We start from the raw sequence: 14,945 nt of genomic DNA on the forward strand, positions 1-14,945 counted from the left end.
GTCCCTCAGCATCAGTTAACAGTGCAGCCTGCTGACGGTTGGCATTTTTCCTCTGTGAGAATATTATCATTTTATTATCTTTACAGCTTTTGTATCATGTCATAAAAGCTTCCAAATAATTTTTTTCCCTAGTACTTTCGGAAATTTGTGTTCTTGATTTGGAACAGTATGACCTGTTAGTAATTACCAGATGAATTATACGCTTTGAATGTGGCTTTTTCTAAACCATTGTTTTATACCTTTAAAAAATTTATCTTCCCTAGTGTTATAATAATTATATTTAAGTCTCATGGCAGTCTTCTTTAGTCGATATATGATCAAAAGATTTTTGTGTCTATACAGAATAAAGCAAAGTAAATTTTGCTGGACATGACATCTTGTGAATTGAATTTCTGTAGCCTGCAGTTCCCAATCACTGTGCTTTACCTGGTGGAAATATTAATGTTTGATGTCAAAAGAATTGCAAACACCTTTAAACTTTTAGTTCCAGACACTTTTATAAAATAAAAATGGTTGCTGAATGCTCTAAGAATTTACTATTCCTATTCTAATTTTCATTATTTTTATTGTTTCCAAGTGTTTTTTAATAAAGAAAAATTATACTTACAAATAACTTCATTGTTATTTATAGATAACTTTATCATTAAATAAAACAGATGAGTTTACTGAAAACAAGGATTAAAACAATTTTTGTCACCAGTATGTACTCCTTTGATTAAAAAGCATTTTATAATACCACATCCTCTAAAACACAGTTTCACCCATAAGGTAATCCCTTTGTTCTCTGTCATTGTTATAAAGGAAACCTGTGACATTAGAGGGAAATATTCCTAGAGAAAAATAGGCAAATTATATTTCCTTCCCTCTGAGGAGGTTGCCTTGAAAGCTCAAGCAGACTGTGGGATGGGACCAAGAAGTGAGAAATTCAAGAAAGGAACTGCAGTCTAATGACTTTTTCTTTCCCTGCACACCTTTTCTCCTTTTACCCTTTCTCTGTCTTTGGTTCTTGGATCAACATGAAAATGCATAAGCCCTCCTGCTCTTATTTTTATGCTTTCAGTAGGAGAAAGGCTGGAATTAGCACTGTGACTTCAAGCTCAAGAAGAGGGTTTAGTCTGAGAAAATTTAGCTGAACAGGAAAATGTTTGCAGCCTTCTGAACTAGTCCTGTTATCTTTATGAGTCCACGAGGTAGTAAAGTAGAACTACCATTAGCTTACAGCTTACAGCCAGGTGAGCCTGTCATTCTGAAGGGACACTGTGGGGAGGTCAAAAGTCAGCATGACCCATGCAGAGGAGGACACAAGGCTTTGTGGATTATGGATTTTATACAGTTTGGGGGCCCTCTTTAAGAAAAGGACACAAAATTACAAACAACAAATTAGTGAAAAAGTTTTGGAAGGCACCCATATGCAAGTAAAGGGCCCTGAACTTAAGCTTCATTAATTCACAGTAAATTCACCTCTAGCTTCACACATACCAAGTTCAGTTCTGAATTGATAATAAAACTTCACCTATTCAGTTAAATTCTGAGTTTTTAATAAAGCTAAATATTTTAGAATAAGTTTAATAATATCACATATTTAGTAATATCACATTAATAATTTAATAATGTCACATTCTTGGGAAAACCTTCTCTGATTCCTTCCTTTGTAATTCTACTATGTCACATGTACACAGTGTAGTAATTATACACTTATTTTTCTCTGTTTCCCATGAGATTCTAAGCTACAGGCAGGCTGAGATGTCTTTCCCAGTGATACATCTCTTGTACATAGTACTGAGTTTGGAAGATTGTAGCTGGTTAAACTAGGATGGAAGGATGCCAGGATCATGGTAGCTTCAGGCACCTTTGAACAACAGCTCTGGTGTTGTACTTGATGTGCTAATAGGGGCATCTAATGCAGAAACAGTTTTCATCAATCATATGGACAGCAACTGCCAAGTTCTGTTTGCCTGATGTGTTATATATGGGAAAGATATCTTTCAGTTATGTGCAAAAATGTATAAAGAACAAAGTAGGAGTCTGTCCCTCTGGTAGGAAGGAGTAATTATAACAGATTTGAAGGCAGAATAAGGTACAAAATGGCCTCTGAGGATATTTTACTTCTCTTTGAACACATTTAAAAATGTATCTGTTAAAACAATCAGTTCAAGCTGAAAACATGGATGGCGTAATCCAGAGATCAAATTCTTCAGTTTGATGAAGCTCCATTTCATCTAGCTGGGCAACTGACTTTAAATCAGAAGCCTGTTTACAGATTTTATTGCTAAGACATCTAAGTATATCTAAAACATTATGATAAATATGTTATTTCTGATGAAAGATGTCTTGAACTTAAATATATGAAGGGAGAAAAATAATTTCTTCCTTTTTGAAAATAAAAGAACGCTATTGCTTATGTTTAGTATTTACAGGATTTAAGATTGGTGGGTTTGGTGGGGGGATGTTATATATCTATGGTGAATTATTTTTTATAATAAAAATATAGGATGAATTCTGAAAATACTGTACTTTATATTGCCAAAGGAGAAATAGCCTTTAAGGGGCTGGTATAACAATTAGCTGTATGAAAGGTGACAGGACTGGCCATGTAGTTTGCTGTGCCCAGTATGAAATGAAGATGTGGGAACCTTAGTAAAAAATAGTTAAGAATTTTGGGATGACAGAGCAGAGTGTAAACCAAGTTTGGGGCTCTTCTAAAGTTGAGGTGCTGTGTTGTGCGACTGCATGTGTCACACAACCCATGAAAAACTGATCGTGCAAGATGCCTTTGTGTGGTTTGTGAAAGCTGCTGTTAAGGTCCTTACTCATTATGTTGCCTGGTCAATTATACAGAAAGGTTCATATGATAAATTCCTCTTTGATCACAGCATCAGAAGAGTGTTTATTACCCTACATGACCTGTGAAGTTCCTTTGAATGAGAGTTCAGCTTTATACTCAAAGAGGGTTCTTCTCTCTGGGTTTTCTGATGTCATTTCTTCTTTATTATTTGACTTTGGTTTTGTATTCAGTATTAATGGGTTTTGATCTTTTGTATTGGCCGCCATCTCGAATCCTCTCTTGGAAGTAGGTGAAAAGCATAAATAAATAACATTTTAAAAAGTGATTTTAAAACTTGATTTAAAAAGTCTATCATCATCTAGGTAGGGAGTTTGGGCTCAGCATATACACGCTGCTATATTTACAATGGATAACCAACAAAGTACTAATGTTTAGCACAGGGAACTCTATTCAGTGTTAGGTGGCAGCCTAGATGGGAGGGGAATGTGGGGGAGAATGGATACATGTATATGTATGGCTGAGTCCTTTTGCTGTCTACCTGAAACTATCACAACATTGTTAATTGGCTATACTGCAATATAAAATAAAAGTTTAAAAAGAAAAAAAGTAGTAAAGAAAAAAAGTAAAAAAAAAAAAAAAGAAAAGAAATAGCCTGTCATCATCAACATTATTTACTGGGTGCAGTATTAGCTCTATTAATTAAATTAATGTTTCCCAATACTATAATTATTTATTAGAGACTTCATAATCTCAGGCAGAAATAATCTGGGAAGCAGAGAATGCATTTCAAATAAGTAAGAGTACACATCGGCAATTTTTTTTTATTTTTTTAATTTTATTTTATTATTTAACTTTACAATATTGTATTGGTTTTGCCATATATCAACATGAATCCACCACAGGTATACACGTGTTCCCCATCCCGAACCCTCCTCCCATCCCTCCCCATACCATCCCTCTGGGTCGTCCCAGTGCACCAGCCCCAAGCATCCAGTATCGTGCATCGAACCTGGACTGGCGAATCATTTCATATATGATATTATACATGTTTCAATGCCATTCTCCCAAATCATCCCACCCTCTCCCTCTCCCACAGAGTCCAAAAGACTGTTCTATACATCAGTGTCTCTTTTGCTGTCTCGTATACAGGGTTATTGTTACCATCATTCTAAATTCCATATATATTGGCAATTTTAAATAGCAATAGAAGTATCTTAATTTTAAGTAAAAGCTTAAGCTGTGAAGATTCAAGGAGGTGAAGATTGGGGCTTGGTTTATACATGGAGGAGGCCAGTCCACTGGGGACAAGCTTAGAGGAAGGGACTTGCTGGCAGACAGCCCTTTGCTGGGATGATACAGGTTCCCTTCATATGTAATATATGTTCTCTATTCCCTAAAGCTCCCTGTATAGCCTTAGCCAGGATCTCAGAAGAGCAAGGGACCAGTTATAGAGACTGTGCTGTAGACCTCCCTCGCCAAGTCATATCACAAGAATTAAACTGAATTGTCCTTCAAGGGGAAGGGCCACTATGTTCAATTGTGCAAGTTTTTTCAGTACACAGATCCACTGGGTAATAGGCAAGTGGCATCTGAATTCCTCCCCATTTTATGATGATCAAGCTGTATCCCCTCACATGGGGCTGTGCCCAATACAGGAAGAGACACCAGCTTCCCAGGTGGTGCGAGCAGTAAAGAACCTGCCTGCCAGTGCAGAAGACACAGGAGATGTGGGTTCTATCCCTGGATCAGGAAGATCCCCTGAAGGAGGGCATGGCAATCCACTCCAGTATTCTTGCCTGGAGAATCCCCTGGACAGAGGAGCCTGGTGGGCTGCAGTCCATGGGGTTGCAAAGAGTCAGACATAACTGAAGCAACTTAGCTCACACACAAGAACCAGCTAAGTAGGCTTAATAGGGAGTAGAAGTACTCAGGTGTTCTTTAAAGTGAGAACATGTCTTTTCTTATTTAGGAAAAAAATTATTTCCAATAGAGAGCTCTAAAAATAAAAATATTTAGAGTTAATTTCAATGTGAATGGGTACTGGTTAAAACAGAATGGTAAGAGTAGTGATTTTTGGTATGTGAGGAGCCAGAGGCTTTATATGAGTTGGAGCCCAGGGTGTAGAATGAAATAGATACAATATTTTTCACCACTTTGGCTTTGACTTAGATATCATCTTCCAGGGGTGTTCGTTACTTGAAATACTACTTGTAGGGAATTCATGGCAGTCCAGCGATTAGGATTCCATGCTTTCACTGCCAAGGACCCAGGGTTTGATCCCTGGTCGGCTGGTCAGGGAATTAGGGATCACACAAGCTGTGCGGTGCAGCCAAAAAAAAAAAAAAAAAAAAAATGAAAGAAATATTACTTGTATATGTTAACTGAAGTACTATTTGATTTGAGAGTAATGTTCTCTAAGCTTTTCTTATCCTTTTGGTATCAAAGAAAGTATATTTGTATTTCCTTGTTAAAACTGATGAAAACATGTAAAATCATATATGAACATGTGGAAAATGCACACTGATATATTAGATAACATTTTTGTAATGGCAAAATGAGAGCAAGTTAATTTCCACTGAAGTTAAAATGAGTACATTTGTGATTTGTGTTGCTTGATCATCATAATTATGAGACATGACATTTAAGCACATATAAAATGAGACGTAGCCTGCACTCTCACGTTGGCGACACTAGTTATCGTCTAGGTAGGATCTCACACTTTCACGGCTGTACTAGCAGTAGTAGTCTTCCTCCTTGATAACTGTTGGGCTTGACTGCCTGTCCACCAAATACGTCCAGTGCTCGCTTTGTGCCAAGCACCATGCTAGAGGATAGGCAACCAAAAGCCCAGGGTTGCAGTATAATCATTACATGGTGTGATTTAAGCCTTTCCTCATTTTTCTCCCTTTGTTGCTATAGTTCCTAGTACTTTCTGAGATGCACCTTTCAACCACTTGTTACAAAGCTCCACATCTCGGGAAAATTATGGGCTTCTTTCTTTTGCCATCTTCTGTGTAAAATCTTCATCCATTCCACTATTTGGAACTAATCATTTCCTCCCTAGTGCTTTCCAAGGCACTTCATATTTTACTTTTCTGTCATAGTTATTTCTTTTCACGTGCTTATTCCCCACTAGATTTCAAGTTGCCTGATGTCATGGATTCAAATGAATCTTTGACTCTCTATTCCTCATGATGTTAGCAAAGTGCCTTTCTCATGGTTGGTACTCAAAAATAGTTTATAACATAAAGTCAGATTGGATTAAAATAATGTTTTATTTACTGACTATTCAGGGATGCAGATTAGTCATATGCTATAGAGCTAAGCTGAATTATTATCAGCATTCTTAATTTGTAGTGTGCAGTGGCAAATTTAATGCCCAATCTCCTATTCCTAAATAAATAAATTATTATTACCATTTTCTGTTGCCTTTTCCAATCTGGTATGTTTGTAAACATAATTTCTATGAATCTATGAGCATTAGACTCATAACATATATTTGCTTTTGAGTTCTGTATTCTTTCAGATGTGTAGGAAATTTAGTTAAACTAAAGAAACAAACCATTCTGATATAAAACTTTTGAGATAGTTTCCCCAAAGCAGCCTTTTAATTCTAAAAGAAGCATGTCTAGAGGCTTATTAAGCTTCAGAAAGTACCCCCTTTCAAACATTTCTAATGGCAGTGCCATAAATAATACTCACATTTATCAGGGCATCACCCCAGACTTGGATTTTTCTCCAATGAAACAGCAGTGTCTAATAATTTGAGATGAAATTCTAATTATTTTAATGGGGTTATTTTGCTTCTTGGCATATCAAGCAATTTGTTTTACTCATTTTCTCATTATTTTTCATTTTTGAAGACTTAAATTGAGGAGACATGACAGAATAGGAGTCCTGTTTCATCTCTTGGACCATTAATTGTGTGATGTCGGTTTCAGTACTGATGAGCCACCGAGACAAATGAATCTTGGGTCTTACTCCAATAACAGATTTCATTCTTTATACTTCAAACAAGTTTTCTTAGAAAACCATTAATCACTAAACTATGGATTAAATAGTGACAATAATGGAAATATAACCAATAACAAATTGTTCATGGTTGGCTTCTCAAAGGGTTTGACAGCTCATTTATAAAACAAGTTATTTTTATATAGTAAGACTTCTGTGACTAAAGTAAAATTGCTTCAACAAAAATTTTCAGCATTATTCTGTATTCTGTGGGGAAATGCATACATAGACCTTCCTCCTCCTCTCTTGATCCCCTTGCCAGCATGTGCCCTTGAAACAGTTGCTAAGTTTGCTAGCTTAAAGGCTATGAAATCTATTTTATCTTCTCAACCCAGGGTCCATATTAGCAAGCTCTCAAGCCATACTATAGGAAACTTGGCAAATAAGTAAATAAAATTCCAAGGATTCTGTTGCAGTTGAGTGATGGTATCTTTTCAATTCAGGACAGGTATACACTGCGGAGCAGTTGGAGATGGGGAGAAGGAATTTTGTGATCAGTTAGTAAAGGACTTAAAAGCCAAATTTTGGGTTTTATGTTTCATTATCAGCTCCACATGTCACCTTAAGACCACCAACCACTTTGGGAGACCTCCAGAGCTTGTAAAAATGCCCCTTCAAGATCCTTCCTCAGACTCTTGTTCAGATTCTTGGGGGTAGGACCCTGAAATTTGCATTTTAAACAAGGCCTCCTAGATGATTCTTATCCCACTTTAGGTTGAAAATCACTACTGCAGGTAGAGAATTTGGTAACACACCATATTTGTATATATTTTAATATGTCTTGTTTAGATGATAAAATTTTGTGTGGTATAAAGGAGAGAAAGTATATTTTTATCACCTTATCAAAAACTGCTGCTGCTAAGTCGCTTCAGTCGTGTCCAACTCTGTGCGACCCCAGAGACAGCAGCCCACCAGGCTCCCCCGTCCCTGGGATTCTCCAGGCAAGAACACTGGAGTGGGTTGCCATTTCTTTTTCCAATGCATGAAACTGAAAAGTGAAAGTGAAGTCGCTCAGTCGTGTCCAACTCTTAGCGACCCCCTGGACCACAGCCCAACAGGCTCCTCTGTCCATGGGATGCTCAAGGCAAGAGCACTGGAGTGGGGTGCCACTGGAAATATAACTATCAAATCTCAGTATGTCCTGTAAGCAATGATATGTAGATAAATGAAATCGAACCCGGGTCTCCTGCATTGCAGGTAGATTCTTTACCATCTGAGCTACCAAGGAAGCCCATTTAAGAACTGGCTCTCTGTAAATAAACAACCCAATGGCACACAAGTCCTGATTTGTAGCATTTGCTGATTTTAAAGCTACCAAATTAATGTCATTAAACGTGGAGTTGGAAATAAGAATTTCTATTCATGGTTGATTGAATGCACAAATGAAGAGCCTATGGATGTGAGGGTGGACTGAAACATTTTATAAGGGACTTGGGCATCTGCAGATTTTGGTATAGGCAGAAGGACCCTGGTACCAGTTCCTTATGGATACTGAAGGATGACTATCCAGCTTTTGTAAAGGTAACTATATAGGCTGATGGGAAGTTATATGCATCGGAACAGATATTTTACCTTAAATATAACCATTAATTATTTTCAAAGCATATTCTCAGATATTACCTTTGAGTCCTATAAATCTTCTGTGAGATTGCCATGACAGGGGAGATACCAGTTTTATTCTATAGATTAGAAACTGAGAGATAGTAAATGTAAAGAATTTGTCCAATGTTGTATTTGTTGTTTGGTTGCTAAATTGTGTCTGACTCTGCGACGCTATGGACTGTAGCCCACCAGGCTCCTCTGTTCATGGGATTCTCCAGACAAGAATACTGGAGTGGGTTGCCATTTCCTTTTCTAGGGCATCTTCCTGACCCAGGGATCTAACCTGTGTCTCCTGTGTCTCCTGCATTGCAGCAGATTCTTTACCATTAAGCCACCAGGGAAGCCTGACCAAGGTTATATGGCTATTAAGATGCAAAGCCTGATTTAGAAGTTTCTGGACTACTGCTCAAGTCATTCTTCTTTACTCTGTCCTTCTACTACTTAACAAGCTACAGGATGCATCCAAGGGGAGCTACATGTAAATGCTGAGGGGATGATACTATGGATGTAGTGAAAGTGAAGTGAAAGTGAAGGTTGCTCACTCGTGTCCAACTCTTTGCGACACCATGAACTATACAGTCAATGGAATTCTCCAGGCCAGAATACTGGAGTGGGTAGCCTTTCCTTTCTCCAGTGGATCTTCCCAACTCAGGGATTGAACCCAGTCTCACACATTGCAGGCGGATTCTTTACCAGCTGAGCCACCAGGGATGTAACAAGATGATAATTCTGAAATTAGTTGAAGTACTTCTAGCCCCAAGTGTTACCAAGTATAGACAGGTAAAGCATTCATTCCACCCTCACTAGCAGTTATTTTCTAGCCATAGGGAGTGATCAAAAGCTCAAGGAAGACAGTTCAGACAGTGAAAGAAAACTAATGAGGCACTAAAGTCACCAGAAGAACTCTAATAATAGTAGTATAGTCGCTAAGTTGTGTCCTACTCTTGGCGACCCCATGGACTGTAGCCCGCCAGGCTCCTCTGTCCATGGGATTCTCCAGGTAAGAATACTGGAGTGGGTAGCCATTTCCTTCTCCAGGGAATCTTCCTAACCCAGGAATTGAACCTGGGTCTCCTGCATTGCAGGCAGATTCTTTACTGACTGAGCTATGAGGGAAGCCCAGGAGAGATCTAACGTGGCATTAGCTCTCAAAGTGTGATCCCTGAGACAGCATCACCGGGGTACTTGTTAGAAATGCAAATTCTTGGGCCTCCCACCCCAGACCTGCTGAATCTCAAACTGGTGCTGATATATCAGTGATCTTTAATTAACAAGCCCTCCTGATGATTCTGATACTTGCTGAAATTTGACAGGAGCCCTAGATCTTCCCCCTCCCCATACCCAGGAACTGTAGAGAGGTTGGGGGAATCTTAAAGAAGAGAAGACTTGGGTGTCTCATTCCAACTGACAGTGTTTAAATCAGAAATAACTGAGTAATCACTAATTTGATTGCATTTACTTGAAGTGACTCAATTAAGTTGTCTGCTATTAGCTGGAATTGGGGATTTAAGGTAGAAATTAAGTTTGGGTTAAGGGAAATTAAGATAGATACACTGCATACACACCTGGGTTTGTGGCTTACAAAATTGAATTTTCTGTGTACACTTTGGATGTGCTTGAAATTTTGTTCTGAAATGAACCAAATGATGAAGTGAACATACAGACCTTAATACCTCATGTAGTGTCAAATGGCAGTTTAGTTAACTGAATTGACTCTTTATGCACAGCTGTGGGGTGGGGATGTAGAGTGTATGAAATAGTAAGCTGTGGCAAAATGTGATCCATGTCACTTTCCCTTAGCTTTTGCATGGTAACCCTGCCCCCAGCTCCATGGCTTTGACCTCTCTGGTTGTGCTTTGTGGTTCTCCTTTAGCATGGCGTATCTCACCATGGTCTTAACTAGTGACCAGCTTATCCCAGAGTGCGTAGGATTTTTCTCTGTTTTGAAATGGAAAGTCCCATATTCCTGGAACCTCCAAGTCCTGGGCAAACTGAAACAGTTGGTCACCCTAATCTTGACCCACCTAATTTAAGACCACGCCTGGGCATTTCCTCTGCTTCTTTCACTGATGTTGATTGATCCCACATCTCTGACAGGCTGGTGATTCCAGGTTTTGATGCACTTGGGGGACTCCAGGGCAACTGGCTACTGAGAATCCCTGAGAAACAGTTACTTCTTGAGCTCATAACGGTGTTTGTAGAGGGCACGAGTAGTAGTTAGTTTTAGCAGCGTGTGAAGTATATCCTTAATGATTTGAAAATGCCTAGTTGTATATTACTAACACAGCCAGAGTACTAACCACAATATATTAAAACTTAGAATCATCTTTTTGCTGTTGAGTGGTTTCAATTAAGGAAAATCACTAAGATGGAATTTAAAAGCTTGGCCTGGCCCTGGGGTAATGATTGTTTGGGTGATACCTGAAAGTGGAATTTTAAGAAAATGAATCCTGCTATTTGTGGAAATAATACAGAGGTTCTGAGGTGGAAGAGGCATATAAGGCATATAACATCCCATGTTATTTTATTATTTTTTTGGCCATGCCACATGGCATGTGGGATCTTAAGTTCCCTAACCAGAAGTTCAACCTATTCCCCTGCAGGGAAGCATGGAGTCTTAACCACTAGACTGCCAGGGAAGTCCCCCTTTCACTTTATTTTAGCAGTAGAAATTTTAGTGAAGCAATTAGCACAGTGAACTTGATTGCACATGCTAACGAAGGTCTTTTTAATTAACTTTTTAATAATAGAAGCATCATCAAGTTCTCAAGAGCTATTTATTGCCACAATAATAAGGACATTAGAGTTTGTGAATACCAATAATAGTTTAATCGCTTAATTTCTATAGTATTCATAACTGGCAAAGCATTTTACCACTCATTTCATTTATCTCTGACCAAACCCCATTGAGATAGGTGGTTTAATTCTTGATATACGGGTGAGTAAACTGATGCTCAGAGAGATGGCACTGCGTGCAAAGACATATGGTGAAATAAACTGCAACCAAGACAAGTCTTATGGTTCCTTGTGCTCAGCTGCTCAGTTGTGTCTGACTCTTTGTGACCCCATGGACTATAGCCTGCCAGGCTCCTCTGTCAGTGGAACTTTCCAGGCAAGAATACTAGAGTGGGTTGCCATATCCTGCTCCACTTGTGGTTCCTTAGCCAGTGTGCTTTCTCCAGTGCCAGACATCGTGCTGTGGATCACAACTACATAACTCTAGTGTAGTGAGTGGTTCCTCTAGTTTTTCACCAGCACAATGTAGACTTCAGAAGCTTGCAAAAATGTGCTTTCATTAATCACAGAAAGACAGATTCTCTCAGTGTAGAAGTTTTAGATGAGTATTTGTATCTAACATGGCTGTAAGACTTTGGCACCATAATTTTCAGATTCAGTCATCTTCACTGGGAAACCATGAATAAAATCAGGCTGATTGAGGGCCGAAGAAGGCTGAACCAATTAAAGAAAAACCCTGGGAAGCCAGGATTAAGGAGCACAAAGACGCAGATGAGTGAGCTGATGAAATTGCACCCCTCACCGAAAAGCAGCACACTTGCAGTAAAACCATAGAATGTTAAGCAGTGGGAGTTACATAATCTAATAATTAATTGTCTGTAACTTCCAGGCCTATTAGTGAGGACGGGTGGAAGACTCCAGAGGCAAATCACCAGCTTTTGAGGTAGTCAGGAACATTGCCTTAGGCATTCAGCTTTGTAATGGTGATGCTTACAAGTTGTTTTCCCTGGTAGTTTTTAACCCTAGGTATGATAATGGGTGTTTTAAGTTTATCTTAAAGATTTTTTTTTTTTTTACTGGTTTTTCACACATGGTTGGAAATTGTCTAGTTTACCAAGATACTTTGAAGTGTCAAATTTGGCACCTTTTTTGTTTTTCCCCCTGAAAGGCAAACCCAAAATAAAAGGTGACAGAATATCCCCAGCAAGCTGGAGAAAAATTAGGATCATGTGCAGGGAGAAAGACACATCCCTTTAAAACAGTTTAAAGTGCCATGAGAAATAGAAGGAACCCCATTTTATGTGGGTTGCTTTGAATAGACCCTACACTCACAAAGGAGGAATATGAATTCTGTCTTGGAAAGGAAGAGGCCCGGCAACCACACAGTGTGAAGGGGAGGTTCGAGAGAGTCTGCCAGCAGATGAAGGCTTTCAGTCACCAGGGGCTGTAGGTTTCATTTTGATGTACATAAAAGCTGACCAAGGACTTTGTGAAAACTTTGAGCTGCCTTTCTGACCACCTTGGTTTCTTTCCTTCACCCATAGATCAGCGTCATTGACAACCCTGTTCTTTTCAAGTGGTGAAAGAAGTTAAAAATAAAGTTCTATTTTAGATGTACCTTTGATATTCTTCAAACATATTTCAGATGATAGGAAAGAGAAATAGAGTGATAAATTTTAGCAGAGACCTGGCAAAGTCTTCCTATAGTTTAATAAAAAATGGGCTCAGATTCAAATATATTAAGTTGCCACAGGAGAATGGGAGTGCCTTTTGGGGACAGTTAATAGTTCCCGGAATTTTAATCTACTTTTATCATAATACAGGGTAAAAGTTCCAAAATAAATAAAGACAAATAACATTTAAAGAAATATTGCATGAAATGTATGAGGCAACACATTTAAAAGGATGTAATCCTTGTACAGCTTGCCTCTTGTGTGACATGTACTGCATATTTTCTCTGGATAATTTGGACTTCATCCAGGACAGCAGATTCCAGTGTTCCTTATGTCCATGTGGTCATTCTCATCTCCTTGGCAATGTCAGAAATGATCTTTTAACTTGGAAATTTACAAAGGTAAATAACTGCTTAGTATCTAAATGGCTTCCCAGATGGTGCTGGTGGTAAAGAACTGCCTGCCATTGCAGGATACCTAAGAGACTCTCATTCGATCCCTAGGTGGAGAAGATCCTCTGGAAGGGGGCATGGCAACCCACTTTGGTTGCCCACTCTCTTGCAAGGAGAATCCCATGGACAGAGGAGCCTGGCGGGCTGTGGTCCATAAGGTCGCAAAGAGTCAGACATGACTGAAACAACTTAACACACACATACTTGCAAACACTATACTATTAAAACTGCCATGATATTCCTCATGATTCTTCCTGCTTGGATATTGATGAAAGCCTTAACCAGAAGTGGTTGGTTACACTCTTAGATTTCAGTTGTGATTTGGGTCTTTTGTTGTGCTGGACTTGCATTGTGTAATGATTTCCTATGCTATACTGCCCTTTCCCCTACTGAAAAAAGTACCTTTCTTATATTGGAACTTATTAAAAAATTGTACTTATTTGTAATTCACCAGTTATTCAAGTTTCTATTTTTACTGTAAAAATATGAAGAATATTTTATTCTAGTCTCTGAACAGTTGGTGGGAGAATTCCTCTGAGAAAAACTATTTCCTGGACTCTCGAAGTAGCCTAAATTAACTTTCTGCTTCCATCTTTCCCTCATGTGGTTAATTTCTCATGCAGTAGCCAGAAAGATCTTACCAAAAGTCATATCATGTTACTCCTCTGCTTGTAACTATCCAGTGAATTCTCATCTAGAACAATATCTAGAATACTCACCTTCTTCCATAGTGCTGTAAGTGATATACACCCCACATATGCCCTTCTGCATTCATCTGCAAACCCTCTCCCTTGCTTGTTTTACTCCACACTGGCCTCCTTGCTGGTTCTTGCTGCTGCTGCTGCTAAATCACTTCAGTCATGTCCGACTCTGCGCAACCCCATAGACAGCAGCCCACCAGGCTCCCCTGTCCCTGGGATTCTCCAGGCAAGAACACTGGAGTGGGTTGCCATTTCCTTCTCCAATGCATGGAAGTGAAAAGTGAAAGTGAAGTCGCTTAGTCATGTCCGACTCTTAGCGACCACATGGACTGCAGCCTACCAGGCTCCTCTGCTCATGGCATTATCCAGGCAAGAATACTGGAGTGGGGTGCCATTGACATACAGCAAATACAGACCTGCCTCAGGGCCTTTGCATTTCCCTTTCCCTCTTCCCTTAGGTATTGGCAATGCTTGCTGCTCCTCTTTCCCTTTAGGTCTTGGCTCATTTGCCATCTTATCACTGAGAACTTCCTTGACTATCTGGAATTTAATAGCATCACTACTACCCTAGATATAGTCAAGATTCAAACTATGAAAGCTTTACTGTAGAAATTAGGAGATGTCTTTAGGAAATTGAGGGCTTCCCAGGCCCTCAAATTGAAAAGTCCTGTCTAGGGCCAAGGAGACCCTTAGCCAGACCAGGACACAAAGTGTTGTTAAGTTCAAGGTACCAATACTTTCTTCTCAAGCTTTACTGTTTATCAGTTATGCTTCTTTAGCTATTTAGTTTGTTAATTGCTACTTTATGAAACTAAGTGTATAATGAAAATTCAGAGAGCACATCCCTTCTCAGATGAAAATGTAGGATCTGTTAATGTTCTCTTTGGGAATTCCTTCTGGGAAATGCCCCATTGTTGCCATAGTTGGGTTTATACTTTTCCTTGATATTAAACAGAGAAAAGGAATCTTCACTTTGCTGGCTCTT

General features: G+C 39.0%; 1 protein-coding gene across 1 annotated transcript in view; it reads left to right on the top strand.

The window, feature by feature from the left end:
- HDAC9 (histone deacetylase 9) overlaps positions 1-14,945 on the top strand; it is a 1,013,734-nt gene that overhangs the window by 121,566 nt on the left and 877,223 nt on the right. The gene's annotated exons all lie outside the window — the stretch shown is intronic.

This window comes from Bubalus kerabau, chromosome 8, assembly GCF_029407905.1.
Source record: "Bubalus kerabau isolate K-KA32 ecotype Philippines breed swamp buffalo chromosome 8, PCC_UOA_SB_1v2, whole genome shotgun sequence".
In the NCBI taxonomy this organism is placed as follows: Eukaryota; Metazoa; Chordata; class Mammalia; order Artiodactyla; family Bovidae; genus Bubalus; species Bubalus kerabau.